At 49.1% G+C, this 20,525-nt stretch overlaps 1 long non-coding RNA gene across 2 annotated transcripts in view; it reads left to right on the plus strand.

The window, feature by feature from the left end:
* Positions 1-761: 761 nt before the first annotated feature.
* LOC129381374 (uncharacterized) overlaps positions 762-20,525 on the plus strand; it is an 80,369-nt gene continuing 60,605 nt past the window's right edge. For both annotated transcript variants that reach the window (XR_008609564.1, XR_011890886.1), the window contains exons 1-2: positions 762-849; positions 979-1,023. This is a non-coding gene — a long non-coding RNA (uncharacterized lncRNA). The remainder of the gene's footprint in view (positions 850-978; positions 1,024-20,525) is intronic.

A 20,525-nucleotide genomic window follows, 5' to 3' on the forward strand; every position in this document is an offset into this window, starting at 1 on the left:
TTGCATAGCGTCCGCCCGCGCACGCAGGACCACTCGCACGCACTAACACACGCGCACACACGATATTGTTGGTTTCTTTATTAAAGTGTTCTTTTCCGTCGCGCAATCCATTACACAGCATAACGTGGTTCACGGTCCTAAACAAATAAAGGCAAGCGATGCCAGATGTTACCTCACGCAGTTTACCATAAACCTATGCTCCTCAACGCGCTATGCTACTAATCTGCCTCGCAATAGAATTGGGGAGGTTCACACACAAAAAAAAAACCCAAAAAAGAATGCACATGCTCAGCTACGCCAATCACTGCGCGATTTTTTTTATCCTGGCTGCGCTGTTTAGCCAGCCAGGATGACGCATATGCGCCGCTGTCGTCTCACTTTAAGTTCATCGGCACGGTAGGACGTACGCCAGGAGAAGTGGTACGTCGGACATCAAACAAATTCCTATGGCAGTTCCTCTGTTGTAAACAGAATAATGTACGGCGTTCCGTTCTTCATAAAGGGCTGCGCACGGGTTCAACCTTTTCCAATAATGCCACCTCTCCCCTATTTTTTTAAATGTTATGGATCATTTTCACTCGCGTCGATGATAGCCGTCATGTTCAGATGCTAGCAGGGCAAGAAGCTGCGTAGTTAGCCAGAAAAGCGGCAGTATGAGAAAAAAACCAAAAGCAATATTAATAAAGCAACATAAGCCGTAGCCTGACATTTAGTAAGTAAGGCTCCGCCTAGTTTCTTGCTGCGTTTTCATTGAGACGTTAGATATATCAAGCAGTCTGTTGCCTCGAATGTTACATTCGCAGAGGGAAATTTGACGAAGCTTTGAACGACAGGACTAGAAGAGGTCAGGTGAGTTCAGGCCTTGATAGCTGAGAACATTGCATCCTTTAGGTTTAACAGTGCTCTCAGAAGTGCCTTTAGCCCTATTGTAGTGCTCGCCTGATAGCATATGCTGTGTATTTTGCCACCTACACGTAGTGCAACGTTCAAGACCAAAACGAAAAGCAGACGCAATGAAGTTCGGTAAGTGTCGCTAGACGCACGCCGTTTTACAACATTTTTAACAAATATTTCTATTTGATCAGTCCATCCTGGCTGGCAAGGACATGCCTCCAGCAGGGTGGTGAAATTGATATGCACGCTTATACACGAATGAGAAGTGCTCAGTTGCGGTGCAGCAGCAGCAAAAGTAACTTGTTACGCTAAATGATATGTATCAAATATCATTATGGTGTCACGATGATTGTACATGAAGTTACAGAACGGTATTGTTGCAGGGAGAAAATATATGTATTTACAATATATACAGTTGCAATGTTGTAGCTCAGTAGCCAGGGTACTTCCATCTATCGATCGTTGAGACACTTCAACCTCCTCTTCACCTCCCAACGACCTTTAGTCCACAGCGGCCCAAACTCGAACGTGATATTAACCCCCGGTGAAGAAGCATGTCTCGATGCTTCCTAAGGCGATAAATCAGTCTGCGACTTATAGGGCTTTAGTCGCGAAACGCACGATATCAGTTCTTGGCGGGATAGAAGACGTCAAAGTCACAGGTGATATCTCATATGTGAGGCTGGTGACATTGCGAATAAATCGATATGGCCCGACGCATTGCGGCAGCAGTTTTTCGCAAAGGCCGACGCGACGGGAGGGTAACCAAAGCAGGACAAGTGACCCAGGGCTGAAACGAACGTCCCGACGACGTCTCTCATAACAGTGCTTTTGGATAGTCTGAGACGCCACAGGACGGTCGCGAGCAATGCGACGTGTTGTGACCGCGCGAGCCATGGCGTCGTGAGCATAGAACTTGGGAGAGGTGGCATCAGAAGCGAGCAGCGAGTCTAATGGCAGGAGTTGTTCACCGCCATATATTAGATAGATCGGAGAATAACCAGTCGTACCGGAACGCGACGAATTGTATGCAAACGTCACGAAGGGCAAGGTGATATCGCAATCCCAGTGATCATCACACACTCACATCGAGAGCATGTCCGTGAGTGTAAGGTTGAGACACTCGGTAAGTCCGTTTGTCTGTGGGTGGTAAGCCGTCATGAAGTTCTGGGACGTGGAGCAAGAGCGAAGAAGGTCGTCGACAACCATGAAAGAAAATAGCAGCTTCTATCAGTCAGTGACGTGGGGCACCATGATGCAGGATCACTTCATGGAGGAGCTAATCAGCCATATCAGTTGCGCAGCTCGTAGGGAGGGCCCGCATTATGGCATAATGCGAGGTATATTCCGTCGCAACGGCAACCCACTTGTTGACCGAGGATGATGTTGGAAATGGGCCAAGAAAGTCCAGGCTGACGCGGTAAAATGGCAGACTGGGGATATCTATAGGCTTAAGGTGTCCAACGGGAGACAAGTAAGGCTATTTGCTGTGTTGGCAAAGCTCGCAGGCAGCGACCTAGCTTCGAACAGAGCAATATAGCTCAGACCAGAAAAATCGCCTGCGCACATGGTCGTACGTACAGGAGACACCCAAATGACCAGCGGTTGGCACATCGTGTAACTGCGAGAGAAATGTAGAGAGCAGATGCTTGGGAACGACGAGGAGCAGTTCAGCACCATGTGGATGCATATTGCGCTGGTATAAGGTTCCGTCCTGCAGAGCAAACATATGGAGGGAAACGCCCTTTTTCTCCGAGGTAAAGCGTTTCATGATGGATCGCGAATATGGGTCACGACGTTGCTCGTCGGCGATGCGTGAGAAGTCGAAGATCGGCAAAAGGCAGGTATCGGTTTCGGTGCCATCGGGAGGGTCCACAGGGTAACGAGAGAGGCAGCCGGCGTCCTTATGTAGCCTCCCAGATTTGTACGACATGGAAAAGGTGTACTCTTGCAGGTGTAACTCCCAGTGGCCATGACGGCCTGTTGGCTTTCGTAGTGCGGATAGCCAACGTAAGGCATCATGATCTGTCACGACGGTGAACTGCCGACCGAACAGGTGAGGACGGAACTTAGCAATGGACAAAGCAAAGGCTAGGCATTCACGTTCTGTTGTGGAGTAGCTGCGCTCTGGCGCTGAAAGAAGACGGCTAGCACACACGATCACGCGATTGTTGTCCCGTTGTCGTTGTGACGAGATAGCACTAATGCTATGGCCGGTGGCACCAGTGCGAACTTCTGTGTAGGCATCCGGATCAAAGCAAACCAACATGGGTGTATTGATAAGGCGACTGATAAGCGTTTGAAATGATGCAGCCTGGTCGGGTCCCGAACGAAAAGTGGTGTCCTTCTTGAAGTGGTCTGTGAGAGGATGAGGGATTTCGGCAATGTTCTGGATGAGTCCCCGAAAATTGGAACTCAGCCCTAGAGAACTTCGGACATCGGTAGGACGCCGAAGTAGAAACTCACCAAAAGCAACAACTTTATCAGGAATAGGCTTGATTCCAGCCGCGTCAACCAAGTGGCAAATTTCTCGTATTTGGCGCTGGCCGAAATGGCATTTTGCCGAATTGAGTTGTAGGCCAGCTCGTCGAAAAACAGCAAGGATAGCTGAGAGTCGGTGGTGGTGGCTCTCAAATGCCGGTGAAAAAACAATGACGTCATCAAGGTAGCAGAGGCATCTGGTCGATTTGAATCCGCACAGAAGAGATTCAATCATGTGTTCGAAGGTAGCAGGGGAATTACACAGTCCGAAAGGCATAGCTTTATGCTGTTAGAGACAATCTTTGGTGACGAAAGCGTGTTTTCGCGATCTCGCTCATCCACTACGACTTGCCAATAGCAAGAGCGCAAATCAATCGACGAAAAATAACTGACACCGTGTAAGCAGTCAAGCGCGTCATGAATACGAGGAAGCGCACACACGTCCTTATTGGTAATCTTATCGAGGTGGCGGTAACTGGTAAAAAATATCCAGGTATTGTCCTTCTTTTTAGTCAAAACGACAGGTGACGCCCCAGGACTGCAGGAATGCTCGATAATATCTATGGAGAGCATTTTGTCCACCTCCATTTTGATCTCCTAGCGTTCAGCCGCTGACGCACGGTACAGCCACCGGTGTATGGGATGAGCGCCACCACTGTGGCTTAGATTGGTGACGACACGGGGTCGACCTAGCGGGCGGTTGCGAAAATCAAAGCTGTATTCATAGGACATCAGAATGCGGCGAAGGGCGTCGGCGTAAGCAGGTCGTAAATCAGTAGCTATCATTGGTGTAAACTTGTCGTTGCGTGAAGTTGGAGGGGCACACGCTACAGCAGTGTCGAATCGTGGTTCGGGCGAAAGAGCAGCCACTCCACAGTCTTGCAAAGGGGACAGCTCAGGGACAAATGCACCCTCAGGAAGCACTTGCAGACACGAACCAAAGTTCAGAAGAGGAAGCCACGCTTGATTGTTGACAAGAGTTACAATTGAGTTTGGAAGTGCTATTTGACGAGCCAGGAGGATGTCGCAAAGTGGGGACACAATGCAAGGACCATCCCAAAGTGGTGGAGAAGGCGACATGAGGACGTATGAGGCAGTATCAGGTTGCAGTCGAACAAATTCACTAGAACGAAGGCGGGACTTGTGGTCGTCGGTCGGGTCGGAAAGTCAGATAGTCAATTCCAATAATCAGTTCGTGCGGACACTCGGCCAGTACAGTGAACAGGACTAACACTGGACGGCTGGCAATGGTAACATGGGCGGCGCACATTCCCATCACGGCTGTTCTACTACCATAAGCTACTCGGACGGCAGGTGACTCGGCAGGTGTCAGGGCTTTACGGAGACGCCTACGAAGATCTGATCTCGTAACCGACACCTGAGCCCCAATATCGATGAGGGCTTGAACGGATACATCATCCACAAAAAATCAACAAGGTTCGGTCAAGCAGCAGGATTTGCAGAGGGTTTGCAGTCCGAGTCGTGAATGCAGCCTCACCTCCGGGACTGCATTGCTTAGCTTCCCGAGATGCGGCCCGCGTAGGACGGCGACGAGGGACGTCAAGGTGTAGGCGCATGGGACTAACGGCGTTGCGGTGAGGGCAAGCGGCTAGTAGTGTTTGCCGAGAGGGAAGGCTAGCATGGTATGGTTCAGAGAGGGGCCAGAGAGGCCGAGGGTCTCGGTCGAAGCGGCGATCAGCATATGATCGAGGCGAGGTGTACCAGCGGCTACTACGACAGTGGCGGGAGATGTGACCGAACCGGGAGAAAGCAAAGCAAATTGGCCTGTCGTCCGATGTTCGCTACTCAGAGGGGTACTGGTTTGGATTCTTTAACGACTGTCGAAATGCAGCAGAGGCAATGACAGGAACGGTGGGGGTGGTACGTCGGCGGAAGGCAGACTGGACGTCCGTGTGTGCAATTTTTTGGCGGACAACAGCTTGAATGAGCAAGATGGTCATGTTGTCATGCGTATGGGGGTAGCGAGAACTTGGAGCCAACTTATTTAGTCTTCTCAAGGGGCATGTGGTCCATTTGCATCAGTGCAGAATAGAGTCAACCATGCGCTCTAATGTGGCACGGGCAATACACAGTCCGAAAGGCATAGCTTTAAGTTGGTAGGAACCATCTGGGGTGACGAAGGCGGTCTTTTCGCGGATGACATGTTTTAAGCTTGGCCTTGTAGGCTGATGTGATGCCGGAGGGTCATTGCAGGAGGAAGTGGCAGCCCTATTAGAAAGTCGGTCGAAGCGTTGTGCAATGCGTTTGGTCTTCGCTTGCTCGAAATTCCTGCATTCCTTAATGATGGACTCAACCGTTGAGCAGTTCCGGCAAAGCAGGAGGCTGAACGCATCGTCCGCGATCCCCTTCAAGATGTGTCCAACTTCATCGGCCTCTAGCATGTCCGCGTTCGCTTTTCTGAGATCTAGAACATCTTGAATATACGCGACGTACAATTCGGTTAATATTTGAGCAAGAAACGCTAGCTCTTGCTTGGCCTCTATTTGACGTCCCACATGCCTTAAGAAAAGATCGCGTAGCTTGTCCTTGCAAAAGTCCTAGCTTATAATGTCGGCTTCATGCGTCTCGAACCTTACCTTGGCGGCTCCTCCCAAGTAAAAGATCACGTTGGCCAGCAAATGTGTGACATCCCACTTGTTGTGCTTACCGACGCGTTCATACGGCGTCAGCAAGCCTTCAACATCGACCTTGTTAGTGCCGATGAATATTCCATGGTGCCGTAGCTGGTTTAGCACTACGTCTGCTGGCGTCTTAGCGGCGGAGGCAGCGTCAGCAGCCATAACAGCGGAACCGATGTAACTTCCGCTACGAAGATCCAGGGCCGGCTTGTGGCAAGAGTACCCCGCATGTCCGCCAAAATGTTACGGGGAGAAAATATATGTATTTACAATATATACAGCTACAATGTTGTAGCTCAGTAGCCAGGGTACCACCATCTACCTATAGTTGAGGCACTTGAACCTCCTTTTCACCTCCCAACGTCCTTTTGTCCACTGCGGTGACAACTCGTGCGTGACACTATCAATTGCGACATGGCAAAACTAGGGAAAAATATATTTGGCACGCTTTATGAATTCTGTGCAAGAACATACACATCAAAATAAGACAGAAAGGAACAACATTTTTCCTGCGCTCTCGTTGATGCCGGATGACACAGTGTTAAATTTATGAATGAGGAAGGATTCTCGTACTAATTGAGCATGGTGCGATTTGAAACCTGATTGTATTACTGTTACATTCATGTTGTCAAACGTATGACCCGGCAGTCGAACATGTTTACATAATGGCAGGTGCGGCAAGCTGTTAACGTGTGCTTTGTGGGTGTTGAATGACATACAAAAAGATGTTTGAGTGTGACGAATGTGCTGTATATGACACGCTGAACATTCATGCAGAGAGATTATGTTAGTACTATCGCAAGTGAAGTTGCCGTTGACATTAACTGAAAAATTGGATGCTGTGCTTCTAGGAGTCTTCTGTGAGCTTATTGTGTACAAGCTTATCAATGTAGGCAGAAACAACCTAAGAACACAAAGCGCCGCGGACACGATAGTGTCCATGAGCGACGTAATAAGTATGATTCAAGCCGCTCGCCCAAACGCACATATAGCTATAACGACTGTAGCTCCCCGCCTACAAAACAAACACCGCCAACTAATCTACCAAACTAATGCACTCATGAAGCACAATGAGGAGATTAACAAGCTCAACTCATTAATTTTAAACTTAGAACACGTCCATAAGAATATTGACACCATGCGCCACGCAGAAATACACGAAGCACCACACGAACACCTAGCTTGGGACGGTTTCCACTTAAACCGCAGCGGAATAAAGCTATTTTCCCAACACATCAAGTCCTTTATTAAGGACAAGTACAGAAAAACTCTTTTAAATTCCACCTCAAATACCACCCCCACCAACTCTGCGGAGCGTACCACCGCGAACAGCACAACTGCGACAGTCACTTCGACAACACAGGGAGCACAGACAGTGGAATGTGAAACAAGCCACTGCACAATTGAAACAGTCACCACAAGAACAGTTGGAACACAGACAGCGGAATGTGAAAAGGACCACAAGGCACACACTACACCGAAAATGACATCAACCACAGTGTAAACAGACACAACTGCAACAGACAACAGAAAACCCACCACCGAAATCTTCACACAGACTCTCACACGCCTGCCTGCACACACACAAAGTCAAACAGAGACCGAGATCGAATTAAGCCAGGCATACGATAATAAACCGGCCGAACAGAAAAACACCCCACGCAAGCCTACCCGCAAAAAGACAAGGAAATGACAGACATCGCAAATCAATAACTCTTCACTGCCACGAAGCACCGAATTCCTACAGGCTAGAAAACATACCTAAAAACGTGTGAGCTGCACCTCCCATCTGAAAACCTACACAATCTGCACAGAGAAAAATATAATTCCTAAAGGTCTAACACTGAAGGCTGTACCAGCTCTAGGAACACTCCCACCACACCATCGTGCAAACTGGCAAACAACATTACACAATGCCTCACTTTCACTTTTGAATATCCTCAAGGAACACTGCAAAGAGCAAATCGAAACTTTTAGCCACAGAATTCGGAACCTAACCCTGACACCAGATGAGAAGAGAGATTTAGAACATTACGACGAAAAACAGTCTAGAAAATTGGTTCAAAAACAAAGAAGAAAAGCAAATTTTAATCAAAAAAACAACCTTCCAGCCAAAGAGCCACCACACGCCGACAAGAGGGACCTCGAGTTTAGAAGTACCATACAGGAAGGAAACTTCCACAGAACTAAACCGCTCCAATGTTATAGACATTTCAAGAACATTAAGACATAAAGAAATAGACGCACTCAGCAAGGGCCTAAACTATTGCCCCACGAACAACACAATAAATGAATTCGAGCTTCATAAGGACCTCTCAGAATTCTCTCGACGAATACGTTTCCGACACTTTTTTGCAGACACACCAGACACCGGGACGACACCACTTAGAGCCCAATCCACTTGGACTCCCGAACCAGAACAAGCCATAGAACTTGACATACACCTTAAAACTGTCACTAAAGAAATTATAAGCCAATCCAAGACATCTAAGCGACCTAAAAACATAACTGCGTCGGAGAGTCATATCATTTCAAATCTGAGTTGCCGGAATGACATTGTTATTAAGGAGGCAGGTATGGGTGGAAGTATAGCTATTTGGCCAATAGAAAAATACAAGCACGAGGCTTACAGACAACTAAACAACCCAGAACATTACCGCAAACTAGATGACGATCCGGCATTGTCCTACACAGTGACAATTACCAACAGGCTAAAATCACTTTTGGCTGATGAATTGATAACACCGTCAGAATACAATACAGAATACACCGCCAGAATAAACCAAGCAACGAAACGGCCGGGCGTTTTTACCTCCTTCCGAAAATTCATAAAGTTCCATCCGCTGAACTATACACTGCGATTATCCTAGGCCGTCCGATAGTATGAAACAACAACACTCCGACAGAGAGCATCGCCACATTCCTTAACCACTACCTTGGTGACTTGCCAAAAGCACTTCCGTCATTTGTACAAGATACGCCCCACCTGCTGAGAATTATAGAGGACATTAATACTAAAGGCACACTACCCCACAACACAATTCTCGCAACACTAGACGTCACGGCGCTGTACACCAACATTCCAATCCCTGATGGTTTATCTTCGATAAAACAAACGCTGTCTATACACAATGCACAACACTCTACTGAAGTCTACTTGTCTCTCCTTGAATTAGTTCTAACACATAACTACTTCGAATTTGAAGAGAGTTACTACCTACAGATACATGGTACAAGCATAGCTACGCCTTTTGCACCAACCCACGCGAACATATTTATGGGGATTCTAGAAACAGGTTTCCTATCGCGCTGCACTACCAAGCCCCACACATACCTACGATACATAGACGACATACTCATAATCTGGGGACATGGTCAAGATAGTCTAGATAAATGTGTAGCATTTCTAAACTCTATTCACCCAGCAATAAAATTCACATCAGAATCCTCAACTGAATGCATAAACTTTCTGGACACAACAATATACATTAACAATGGTAAGCTAAAGTCTACGCTGTATAGGAAACCTTTCGACAAACAACAGTACCTAGAATATACCAGCCACCATCCCAGACATTGCAAACAAGGTATCTTTAAAGGCCACAGCACACGACTACGTCGCATTTGCGTTGGAAATCAAGACTACATAGATGGACTCGATCACCTTAAAGAAATCCTATTGAACAGGAACCACCGAAACAGTGACCTTCAAACAGCCTGCATCGCTGCAACCACACTTGATCGAGCCGAGGTCCTCAAGCCCCGCCCGAGGATCACAAGAACAAGAACGCCTCTTCTTACTACTAATTTCTCAAACGCACTCCCAAACGTGAATAACATCCTCAGTAAATACTACCCAATTCTCACCAGCAACCAGAAACTTAAGATTTTTCCCGGCCCTCCCAGAGTAGCCTACAGACGCAACACTAATTTTAAGGATGTTCTTGTGCACGCCAAACTATAGACAAAGAGGAAGTTGGGAACCAATGCCTGTGGCCGCCCCAGGTGCTCTACATGCAAACACATTCAATCTACAACAACAGTAAAAAATACAGCTTCGAATTACGGACACAAGGTAACTTCGGCTTTCACCTGCACATCAAGCAACATAGTGTACTGTCTAGAATGCGCCGCTTGTAGCAAACAATACATAGGTGATACTGGACAACAAATTAATACAAGACTCAATGGTCACCGCGCGGACACAAAACACAATTTACCCAAAGCAGTAGCCAGGCACTTTAATGAACATAGTGATATATTTGACAAAGCAACGCTCTATATACTACAAACAAATTTGCGTTCCCCTCGCGATAGGAAGTATACGGAATCATACCTCATACACAAGTTTAATTGCCTACACCCGACAGGAATTAATTTGGCACGCGGCAACTTAGAATCTTTAAAAGCGGTAACTTAAATCTGAAATTCTCATATCATGAACCAAGACACAAAACACATTAGGCCACCAGCTAACCTTAATTCTTAACCTCACCTACTCTTCCATTTCGAAAAATTTTTTCCTGCCTACTACTCAGTTTGATGTACTCTTTCATGTTTTTACGTCTATACCAACTTTACGACCCCCTTCTTCCATGTACACTTGCCCCCACCCGCTTCTGCGCGCGTGACCCTCCTGTTTGTTATTCCGGTTTCGGTCCCCCGTCCCCCCTCTCTTTTCCCTTCCTTTTTCTTTTAATCTATTTTTTTGAAACCCCCTCATCAACACATTCCGAAGTCAATATGCCTTTTCCGGCGCCTCAATCTAGAGTATCGCCATTTCTGGATGCCGCCGTAACGACACCTACGTTGAGCGACTGGGGCAATGCCCCTTGAAAGACCATGCCGCTGCCTTTCAGTCACCCCATACATTGCACCGCAGACTCCTCGTCGCCATCTTAACTATTTCAAAATTACTCGACGTATTGCTGCTTGCTACTCAAGTCACTTTCAACTCATGTTATTTTTTTTGTGTGTGTGTGTGTGTGGGGGGGGGGGGGGTTGTCTTTTGTGTCACTCGCGCACTGACCGCCTGACCGGCCCTTCTAATGCCACAAAAACATGCGCCAACGACTCCCCGTGAATGCTTCCTAACCTCTCGCATCCCAACACGCTCCCAAGCACCTGTCTATCTTAAAAATTTGTTTTTCTCTTTCTATTTCTTTCACTCTCCCCCTTTTTTCAGTCTTAGTGCCGCCCTGGCTTCCCCCCCTTTTTCTCTTTTTTCTTCTTTTCCCTGTTTTTTCTGCTTTTGCTTCTTTTCTTTTCTCCCCGCGTGCCCACTCTCACGCTCTTGTCCCCTCGTCTTGGGAATGAAGCTCACAGACATCGGACGACAGCGCTTGTTTCCTGTGGTAGTCTCTGTATTTAAAACCAGCCGCCAGCGACAACATCCACACGTGACGTCACTGCACTAACCCTTTAAAACTAACACGCCGAGGATGACGAGGCCGCCTTTGACGAAGATAGGTCCTCCTATCGAAACGTTGGCCAGCCTTTCTGAGGCACCATATCCCTGTTTACAAACTTTACACCACAGTGTGCTATTCCGTCGGTCAGCCCCTTGCTTGTTTTTAAACTTTACAGCGGGGCTTGCTGCAGGCATAACAAAGAGCAGGAAGAATCGCTTTATTCTTTGAAGAGATTAGTAGGTCACGGAGATTCCTAGAGCGACGATAGACCACTCTTGGCGATTCCGTGAAAATGTTTTTAAGATGGTTGTTCTCTGTCAGGGAGGTTTAATGCGTCCTGAGAATGTGCGACGCGTTAAGAATAGATGCAGAGTGGTTGTGCTGGTGCATCCAGGGGATCCTGATACGTTCGGTGGTTCCGATAAAGCGAAAGTCCACGACAACTTGGAGAAGCACGAGCATGTGAGTGTTAACAAGCGATGGAAAGCTACCCAGATGTTGGTAGACATAATATTTAGCTTCAGAGACGTTGCGACAGTATGCTTCGATAACCACAAAGGTGAGCTTGGGAGCTGGGATACCTCCAAAGAAAAACTACGTGACTCGTATGGGAAGCCCGCTGGCCAAAGGTGCAACAAAGGGGCTCGCATACCGTGCGCTGACGTTTAGAAAATCTTATAGCTCATACATAAAAGTCGTGTTATCACTGTGCCAAACAGCCGATGCAGAGATACCGAAAGTGGACGAGGTTACGAATATCTTGAAAGGGATTGGCATTGACGCCTTCAATATTTAAATGCGTAAAATGTTTTATACAGCCGATGCCGCTATAAAAGAGTGCCAGTATTTTAGGGGGCTAAAACGCATTGGACGTGTTTGCTCGGCTTCCCAAAACGGCAATAATTTTCTTTTGGAAGTCCACACGGCAGTCCGGCCCTTAGTTCCATCACATCGACTTACTCAGATTGAACGCCGCGAAATTGAAGTTATGACCTCTGCTAAACTTCCCGCCGGGGACTTGAACTCGATTGCGATCCGATTTGTCCACGCTATTGTACAGCAGCAGCTCGCCTACACGAGCATTCATTCTGAATCGTTTGGAGCTGAACACAAAGTTATTGGCGTACGCTCTCATCCTATCGAGAGCAGTCATTACCTACATAATATCGCGACACTGCTGCGTGGAGTAGCCCTGGCGATCCACCGCTATGCTTTAATTGTCGCCGTATCGACCACGCCAACCGTTACTTCGCCACCCTCAGGTCCTCGCCGCCTCAAACGTCGTGTGCCCTTTACCGCAGTCTGGATAGAAGCGGCTTCCCACCTTTAACCCTATCGTGTTTCGTCAACGCTCATGTTTCTACAAGGATAAACACTTGCTTTCCGCCGTCGCGTGGTCACTAGTCATGCTCATCTACAGACCATCGCCCGCCGTCCCCCTTTAGCCCTGCCCGTGCTTGCCAGGAAAACTAATCAGTGCACTACCCAAGATGTGAAGCTGCATTGACAACGTCCACCTCATATCCGGTTCTGTCGCTGCCGACTACCCGGACCTTGTTAGCCGTTGAGGTTGATGGAGACACTATTTGTGCGCTCATAGAAACCGTGTATTCATCGCAGGTCTTCGTCGTTGTCATTATAAAGTACTCACGGCTGCCGCATCACGCATCCTGCGAGTCACTGACGGTGAGACTCCTGCCGTTGTAGGGATGTGAAGCACCTGCGTCGGAATTGCGGGTCATCCTACGTCCGCCCATTTTGCCGTCATTGAGAAGTGCCCCATGGCCTACACCCTCGGATTGTATCTTATGCCCACTCATTCTTCCCTCATTGATTGTGCTACTGGTGCTCTTCAGCTTGAGCTGCCGCATCTTCCCGATACTCCAGCGGAAATACCACCACACCTATGCTCTCTCCACCATCGTTCGCTGGACGCCTCAAGCTGCTATATGCGTTACTTTGACGTCTTCACGATATTCGCGATCCCGACTCCTTCTTTTCTCCTATTGTCAACGTTATCTTAGCCCAAGATATCGCACTTGCTAATACCATTGTTTCTGTTGCTGACAATACGGTGGTCGTTCCCGTTCTGAAATTCAGCCTGTTGACTAAGATTATACCTCTACGGACGCCGCTGGCCACAATTTCTGTGCTTCATCCCTACAGTACACAATTGCCTCTTTGTATGCTGATCTTTCGCAGCGTTTTTAAAGTGAAAGCTTTAGTGGCCGCGAACTTGCGATCTCGGCGTGGCGGTGCTCCGAGAAGGCACATGATGTCACAACGCGCGCTTCGCCGCGGATATTTCTCTCTCTCTCGCTTCCTAGTCACCACTGCGCATGTGCCCCTAGTAGCACCGTGCCGCAGGTGTTGCGCCGCTGCGCAGCGCCGCGCTCTTCCGCCGCCGCCGTTTGGTATGACGTCACCCCACATTCCTCGTCGTTGCGCTCGCCTCCGCTCACTCCGCCAGCTGCGTCGCATGCCTGATAACATGTCGGAGGATTGTAAAGGAGCGCTCACGTGCACCACGACCACAGATAAGGCGGCAGTTTGGACGGCGACAATTCCCATAAGCAGGAGGAGACCTGGAATCTAAATCGTAACGAGATGAAGAGGAAACGAATTGCCTAGGAAAATGACGAACAGCGCACCGAACGACTGGCTAAACGCCGCAACATAGCTAGACAACCAGACTAACCTGGACTTGCAATCAAGATTAACCAAGGCTAACCATGCTATGCCTTAGGTTTTGCTACGTATATCCTGCCATAGCCGAGCTGAGCCACAGTCAGTTTTCGATCCGTCAATTACTCTTCTTCGTCTCCCGGCGACTTTCACAAGCTGATCTGTTCATGATATGGCCCCGGCGGAAGCTAAAGACCTCTACGGCGTCATGGTGTCCTATTGGGACATCTTTATATTGTATGACTACCCTCTAGGTCAAACATGTGTCGTGAATCATCGAATCGACACTGCTGACGCCAATTCTATACGCCACATTCGTATCACGTACCCTTTCGCGAATGTGAAGTCAACAAGAGCTACGTCAACAAAATTAATAAAGAAGAGGTCATCGTACCTTGATCTAGGTCGTTGGCCTCCCTTGTCGTTCCCGGGAAAAAGTTGCAGTTTCACCTGAAAGGCCAAATGTCGATATCAATAGCGAATTAGTATACAGCCATACAAAGCAAGCATAATGGTTTTATCGGCCGTGTAAACTTGAAAACATTCGCTTACTAACTGAATTAACAAGCACCTCGTGTCATTGCGCAAAAGCAAACATGAACACATTACACCCGAAGAGCGCGGACACTCGCATTCAATACACAAGTTTGAGAAAGGGCGGCCGAAGCAGTAGCGAACGAAGTCATCTTTCTGCTGTCTATCGTTTCAACGCAAGAGTGGCGAGAACACAGGGTGCACAGATATCCCTTTCAAGATACGGCGTGCGGGACCATGCGCGGCCATGCAAATTAGAAATTTGTTGGCGGAGCCGAAGTCGCCCTGCTCGCCCCCTTTACTCGATATCTGGCGCATGAGATTGAGCTGCAATCGTTGGTCCCTTCGGCACCTAGTCGCAAAATGTACAGTTGCTGCAACAGCACAACATCCGCAACCCCCGCCATCCCTCCCATCCTTCCACGGCCTTTCGCGCGACGAAGATGGCGCGTTTGCTCTCAACTTTCTTTGCGCGCGCCAGACGGAACCACGCTCCTCGGCATTTCTCGAGTGCTTTCACTAGCACTTACAGCATACGACGCGCGGCGATGGTGTTATCTGCCTTGCACTTTGTGCGGAACATCACGGCGACGGCGACGGCGGTGACGGCAGATATGCGGCTGGAGTGTCCATATAACTGCTATCGCATTAAAATAAAGACGGCAGTTGTGCTTTTGCATGTATTATCAGAATCTGAGCAATGCAACTCATAACGACGTCTACCGTCTTCCTCACATCGATGACGCTCTCGACTACCTTCATGGAGCATTTTTCGGCTACCGACCGTCTTTTGGTAGATTTCAGTCGACCCTATCGACCACGAAAAAAAGCTTTCTTAGTCCAGGTGGCCTGTACCAATGGCCAAGAAACTTTCGAACGTATGATATACTCTCTACCGCGGGGATATAGGTTTTCGTCAGTCTATGCTATTGAGACGATACCCTTGCCTACTGGCCTACGTTTTACGTCCACCTCATCCTATTATCGGTCGTTTTCGCAGATAAATGGATGGGAGCTGAACTCAGCCAATTGTCGCTTCGGGCGACGCCAAATACATATGCTCGGTCACCTATGCCAGTGCTACCGGTGTTCAACGACACCCCGACAGGGTGCGAGCAGTGCAATAATTTGCCTTGCCATGCTCAGTCAAAGGCGTCCGGAGTTTCATATGACGTCTTCGGCTGAGTACAGCTGCACCAAGCATCTCGCTTTCATCAACAATGTCAATTTTATGTTCTGCGCATATAATATTGACACGTGTTCTTGTTTATCTTTATCGGGTGCCTGCGTTTCACTGCCTAATAAACGTTATCGCACAGCGCAGGACGCACCTGCATGTATCAAAAATTTCTGGATCATTATCAATGGTTCCAACCGATGTCTGTCACCTAATCTCGTGTAATCTGATTGCGTGAATGCGTGACGCGAATAGTGTAGAACTTTGTGGAAGTCAGGCGGGTCCCAGTGATTACTATGGAACATTCCCCCGACTACTGATGTATAAAAGCCGATGCGCTTGCCCGCTGATCAGATTTTGACGATCGCCGACTGTGTTAGCCGTTCTTTAAGTGTTGCCTGTTTTAGTGGGCACATGTTCATCTAGTAAAAGTTGGTTTCGTCTTCCAGATTATTGCTACTGTGTTTTTCATACGTCACTACCACGTGAACTGTGGTGGAGGTTGCTATCGTTCATGTACCGGGCGCTCCCGACAAGCCGTGAGCCAAGCCCGGACCGTAAAAAGAACTCCAACTTTGTCCCAGACCATCGAGCAAGCCACTGTCTACAACAGCTGCCCCCGGAGGAGGGACTTCTACCTGAGAAGACAAAGATTTTGGCCAAGACAACCAGAATGGCCTATCGTACTGCAACAACCCAGAGAGCCCCCTATCTTCCATGGAGCCACGTCGGAGGATCCGAAGTCCTGGTTCGAAACCTTTAAAAGTATCGACCTGCAGCAACCTGAGCTCTAAGGATTGGTTACGACATGTGCACTTCTCCTGGGATGATGCCGCGAGGACTTGGTTCGAGAACCGGGAGTCACCCTTACAAAATGGGACCTCTTCTGCCCTAACTTCCTCAAGACGTTCACGAGCGTTGTCTGAAAGGAAAGGGCCGAAGTTCTGCTGGAAATCCGAGGGAAACTACGCAATGAGACCATCGCCAACTTCACAGAAGAGATGACCTGTCTTTTCCGGCACGCTGACCCGGAAATGTCCGAAGAGAAAAAAGTGCGTTTCTCGATTCGAGGCATAAAGCGATACCTTTTCGCCGCACTGATCCGAAACCCACCGAAGACCGTAGCGAAGTTCCTGACAGAGGCAACGGTTATTTAGAAAACTCTAGAATTGCGCACTAGGCCATATAACCGCCAAGTACTCATGCCGCAGGGCGCTATTGAAACACTGGGCTCCAGTGATCTCCAAGAAACCATCAGTGCCATTTTGTGCGAACTGCGCAAGATGTTTCCTTCGTCGCAACCTCAGGTGTCCTCAGTCACTGACGTCATCAAGGACGAACTTTGACAGTCACTGGGCGTTACCGAAGTGCAGCCCGAATCTTCGCTTCTCATGCCGGAAGCTATGACCTAAGCCACCGTCGCCCGTCGTCAAGATCCCCCTCGGTGACCGCTTCTGAGGCCTGCAACGCCGTAATTCCGTCGTCCATCGCCACCGCCGCCAGCAGGCCCACCCGTAGCCTTGTGCAGCTACGCCAGCCAGACCGAAATTTGGGGTGCCCCCGACCATCGCCCGCTTTGCTATCAATGCGGGGAAGCCGGGAAGCCATACATATCTACCGCCGATGCTCATACCGCGCAATGGGAGTACAAGAGTTCGCCATCAACGCTCCGCGCCCGCCGCATGGTTAACGACCTCGCAATATCACCGACCACCCAGGCATTACTCAGTGGAGCTCTCGACAACCGTCCCGTTCGCCATAACCTGTCGTCGCAGCGCCGTCCACACACTGCCCCAGCACGGGGCTGCTTTGCGAGACGATACCCGGAAAACTAAAAGCAGCAACCGATGGAGGTGCGGTTGCTGTTCGTCCAACTGACGAAGATCCTACGCTGCCGACGAGCACACCGAAGAAACTACCTCGACGACATAAGAACTACACGCCGCTGTCCCGACGAAGTCTAGCAGCAAAGAACACGACGACGAAATACGACCGCACGACGTCACGTAACAGCCACAGGTTAACGCGACGCAGCCGTGATCCGACGCCAAGACCTATCTATAACGCAAGCCAAAAGCAACCGACCTCGACGTGCTTCTCGACGCCCACGCAGTCACCACCTTAGTTGACACAGGGGCCGATTACTGCGTTATGAGTGCACACATCGCCACCCAGTTGACGAAAGTTAAGTCTGCATGGGAGGGCCCTTAAATTCGGACCGCTATAGTACGTCTCATTACGCCAAGTGGAATCTGCACGGCAATAATTACCGTTCATGACCGGACTTATCCTGCCACCTTCGTTATCCTCCAACAGCGTTCTCGAGACGTCATTCTCGGCATGGTCTTCCTGAACCAACACGGCGCAGTCATCGACCGGAAGTCGAAACCTTTAACGCTGTCGGAAGATAAAGGGTAGCGCCGGAGAGCTCTCGTAGTCAACATGCCTTGAGTGTGCTTGTGAGTGCCTTGAGCGGCAGCGAAACAACCTCTGACGTAGAAAGCATGATCGAGGGTGACCAGTGTCTACAACTCCACCGTGAAATTTGTGTAGCGACAGGGATCGCTGCACTGCATGGAGGAAAAGCGGAAGTGATGCTAACCAACTTCAGCCAAGAGTACAAGCATATGAGCAATCGCGTACATCGAGGATATTGTAGAAACCAGCAATGACTTTGTCCTCTCGGATTTTACCGCATCTTCCCCAACAACCATAGTTCCCGAAACAGACTTCGACCTAAATCCAAACGGTGTTAGCAGGATTGAAGTGGCAGACGTGTCTTGTTTACTTCGATGACGTCGTTGTCTGAGCCTGAAATTTCGACGATCACCTTAGGCGGCTTGCGACAGTATTAGACGCAATGAAATTATCAAGGCTCACTCTGAAGCCGGAAATGTCCCGCTCCGTTTACGATGAGCGTCTGTTCCTAGGCCACGTCATCAGCAAATGTGGAGTACGCCCCGACCCACAGAAGACAGCTGCCATCGCAAAGTTCCCACGGCCCATTGACAAGAAGGCCGTGCGTAGATTCCTTCGCATGGTTGCCTACTATAGGCGCTTCGTCAAGGACTTTTCACTTATCGCGGAGCCACTAACGCATCTAACCAAATTCGGTGTCGAGTTCAAGTGGAAAACGTCGCAGGCCGACACATTTCACGAACTCAAGCGACGTATGCAGTCGCCGCGCGTACTTGCACACTTTGACGAAGACGCCAATACCGAAATTCACACTGATGCCACTAGCCTAGGCCTCGGTGCCGCCCTAGTCCATAGGAAAGACGGACTTGAACGGGTGATATTTTAAGCTAGCCGGTCGCTGTCAAAAGCGAAACGCGATTATTCTACGACTGAAAAGGAATGCCTCGCCATCATTTTGGCTACAGAAAAATTACGCTCATACCTATATGGCAGGCCTTTCAATGTCGCCGGCGACCATCACGCGTTGTGTTGGCTAGCTAACTTAACGGACCCTTCAGGACTGCTGGTGCGGTGGAGCCTCAAACTGCAAGAATATGACTTCACGGTAATCTACAAGTCCGGGCGAAAACACTCTGACGCCAATTGCCTCTAACGCGCCCCCATCGATACCCCGCCGTAAGACGGCGAGGACGACAACGCCTTCCTTGCAATAATAAGAGCGTAAGATTTCACTAAACAGCAACGAGCAGACCCGGAGCTAAATGGCCTCATCGATAATTTTAAGGCAACACTGACGTTATCACTAGGACATTTAAGAGCGGATTGTCTTCGTTCACGCTAAAAAAACCCCTGCTCGTGAAGAACTCACCAGTCCGTGCCAACTACATTCTTGGTGTTCCGTCAGCGCTGCGTCCAGAAGTACTGCACGTCCTACATAATGATCCAATCGCTGGGCACCTCGTATTCTCGCGAACGCTGTTGAATATACAGAAGAGGTATTACTGGGCGCGTCTGACCACCGACGTCGCCCGTTACGTCAAGACATGCCCAGACAGTCAGTGACGCAAGACACCACTGGCAAGGCCAGCAGGATTACCACAGCCGATCTTACCTCCTTGCCGACCATTTCACCAGGTCGGGATGGATTTGTTGAGAGCGTTTTCGACATCAACATCCGGAAATAAGTGGATAATCTTGGTGACGGACTATCTCGCCCGCTTCGCTGAAACTAAATCTCCACCGAAAGGCAGCGCATCAGAAGTGGCGAAATTTTTCGTCGAGAACGTCCTGCTGAGAACGTTAGCAACATGGTGCCACACAAGTCCTCGTCACCGACAGAGGAATGGCCTTTACAGGAGAGCTCACCCAAGGCATTCTGCAGCGCAGCCAGACAAGCCACAGGAGGACAACTCCCTAACGCCCGCAGACGGATGGTCTCACGGAGCGCCTGAACAAGACCCTCGCCGACATGGCAGCAATGTACGTCGACGTCGAGCACAAGACGTGGGACTCGGTCCTGCCATACGTAACCTTTGCTTATAAAATAGCGGTGCAAGAAACAACACATATCACGCTGTTCAAGGTGGTTTACGGCAGGAACCCAACGACGACTCTCGACACCATGCTACCGCACGTCACCGACGAAGAGAATCTTGACGTCACTACCTATCTCCAGCGCGCCGAAGAAGCCCGACAACTCGCCTGCCTACGGATTAAGAACCAGCAGCCTATCGACAGCCGAAACTACAACCTCCGACGCCGCTACGTCCAGTACCAGCCTGGCGG

The sequence above is a fragment of the Dermacentor andersoni genome, chromosome 11 (genome assembly GCF_023375885.2).
Source record: "Dermacentor andersoni chromosome 11, qqDerAnde1_hic_scaffold, whole genome shotgun sequence".
NCBI lineage: Eukaryota > Metazoa > Arthropoda > Arachnida > Ixodida > Ixodidae > Dermacentor > Dermacentor andersoni.